Here is a 3,057-nt window from a genome sequence, read left to right on the forward strand (position 1 = left end):
ATTCCCCTAAAGGATAATAAATATTTTTCATAGATTAATTTTAGAATCAGGTTAACATAAACAGAAAAAAAAAAACAGTCATTTGGAAGAACATGTTCTAGTCATGGAGATAATTTTTTATCCTCTTTGACATTCTTCATGTCTGAAACACATCTTTACCTTCAAGAGTATCTCATATATATTAAGACTTGTGTAGAATACAGATAGCAGAATAATTTTATCCCAATTGATAATAACACAGTCAAATTGTGTTATACATTATTGAGATAAAACTGATTTTACATATTTTGTTGTTTTGTGGAATGAGGACTATTCATTATTTTAGAAATTAAGGCATGAAACCATGATCCTCCTGTTTTGATAATGCCATGATATACTTCCAGTGAGACAGTTTCAGTAAACAGTATCTTCTGAGTTTTGCTCAGATTTTTTTTAACAAGCCCTTATCTATAATTTTATTACATATGAAAATCCAAGATGTTTAATACTGATTTGTTTATTTCTGCTTTACAGGAGAGGTTATGCATCAGAGGTAAGGGCTTTCTGCTGTTATATCAAGTCTACTAGGGAAAGATTTGTGTGATAGGCAGGACTAATATGCATTCTTTTGAAACTAGGTTATTTTCTTTTACTTCAATACAAATTTAGTATATTATGAATATTTTTTATGTGTGTTGCTTCTTTATTTTGATGGTTAAGTCTCCCATTTAGTTGGTCAACAAAGATCAACTCTTTACCTTTTAAAAAATAAATGTCTTTTTTCTTGAATTTCTGTTACTCAGTATTGTGTGACATTCCCCCAGATTTATTTCTTTAAGGCTACAAATCTAATTTAGAAACCACAGGATTATTAAATTTTGGCCATTTAGCCTTTCTAAGGCACCATTCATTCACTATATGTGAGTCATTCTTAAATTTTTGAGCTACACAAAAATCAAGAAACATAAAATATGTGTGGACAGACACAAATGAAGTCCTTGTAGCAACACCAATAAACTGAGCAAGTTGAAACGTGCACAGGGAAATCAAAAAGGATGCTATCAGTTGTATTTTTAAAACTGTAATAATGGGCAACAACACAGTCTGTCTCGAAACTTTTGTAGTGACTTATATCTTAAAGTTAAGAAAAAACTAGACCATTAGAAAGCTCTGGGTTTTCTATTGTGTTAATTTGACTCTCAGTCTGCAATGAACATATTGGGCATTCTGACCAATAGTATTTGGCTAGATATATTGTAAGTGATGCTATCAGCAACATCTCTGAGAACCTGGTTTGATTTAGCGTACAGATTCTTAGTCAAAAGAAGTTTATAACCTAATTAAGTACAGAGCTAGTTGGTTTGTAGTTTAGAATGTCCTAGATTATGTGAAATAAAGTTGAATGGCTCTATGAATAACTAGTTTTCAGGGATGATTATAATAGGTAACAGACTGAATGATAGTATCTCTAACTTAGACTTTCTTCCCCTATAAACAAATAACATAAGTAGACTAACTCACTAACACCTATATCATAAAAATTCTATTCCCTCCAGCAAATAGTTGTTCTACTGGCCATCTTAAACAGTTGAATGGTTGGCAAAATGATCTCCCAGAACCATTCTAGTCACCTTCACCAATGCTTACTTTCAGACAAGTGTTGTTGAACCATTTCACCCAAAAGAGATGATAACCCAAAATTTGGATTGTATATTTTGTTCCCCTCTGCTTAAAGTATAGGTTATTATAAAAGAGACCAATAGAGTCTGTGCTTCCTATACATCAGTATGAGTGAAAGGAGGAGGTAGGGAGCAACCCCTACCAAATATGAGGAAGAACAATTTTCCTAATGGCAAAAGACTTTCCAGGAACATACTGAATGTTTTAGTGCAAGCAATCCACACTTTGGTAAGAAGGAGGGAAAGAAGCATGTCTTAAATATGATGATTAATAGATCATAACTATCATTCTGTATGTTCTATCATTCTTCCCAATGAACCTGCTTACATTTAAAGTGATTGGGGAGAAAAAAAGAGAGGCAATATAAAACAAGGTTAAACTCATAAAAATAATTGTGTGATGCTCAAAGTACTTTTAGAAGCATAAATAATTTTTTCTGCTATGAAGCTTAAAACTAAAAGATACAGATTCCTGTTTATTTAGGTTATTAAATTTACTTTTAATTAAAACACTGATGAAATTTTTAAAAAGTGAATTCCTATTTTGTGTTTCAATATACAGAATTAGTCAAAATATTATTTAATGCCTTTGATAGCTAGCTACCATATAAGTAATGAAGTATAACCACAAGGTAATCATTTTCAACCTGTTGCCTTTTTTTTCTCTTCTCAATCATAATCTACATTTTCCATCTAAAGTATTTTCTAAATCTTTTTTCTATTTTAATTTCCTTTGGCAGCAACAACAACTGCTGAGGCCTTCTCTTCTTAAACCAGAGGTATCAATTTTCATTTTCTTTTCTACCTCACTGAGTCTTCACAATGCTTTTCTTTGACTTAAATGTCCATATTATGTGGAAGAAGAGTGGGTATCTGCCAATGTGGCATAATTATGCAAGAGAGAGAAATGTGCTTCGAATTAAAATAAATAAACAAAGAAACAAATCACCTCCCCACTGCTTGCTAGTATCTCAAATTTTGTTCTATGGAAATTGAACAAATAAGGCCCTGTTCCTCACAAAAACAAGCCATCAATGAATAACATAATAATGAACCTTATCTGTAGTTACTTATCATAGTGAATCTGGATTCATCAGATCCATTCCTAAGGTCACATTTAGATTATACTAAGTTTTAAGAAAGAATGTCAGTATCTGTACAGAAGTATTTCTTGTGATTCAATATACTGCCCTTGGACATATGTCTATTTCAAATTGCTTTTGACATTTTCTTCTGTAATGTGGAAAAGATTCAGGATTATGAAATAAATTCATATTATTTTATTTATTATGTTTATATATTACTTTAAACAAATAAAAATTAAGGAATGCTAGTTTGAAGTATTTTTCCTTTGGAAAATTTATTATTTTATAAACTCTACCTATATTTTTCCCCCTTT

The sequence above is a fragment of the Nycticebus coucang genome, chromosome 3 (genome assembly GCF_027406575.1).
Source record: "Nycticebus coucang isolate mNycCou1 chromosome 3, mNycCou1.pri, whole genome shotgun sequence".
In the NCBI taxonomy this organism is placed as follows: Eukaryota; Metazoa; Chordata; class Mammalia; order Primates; family Lorisidae; genus Nycticebus; species Nycticebus coucang.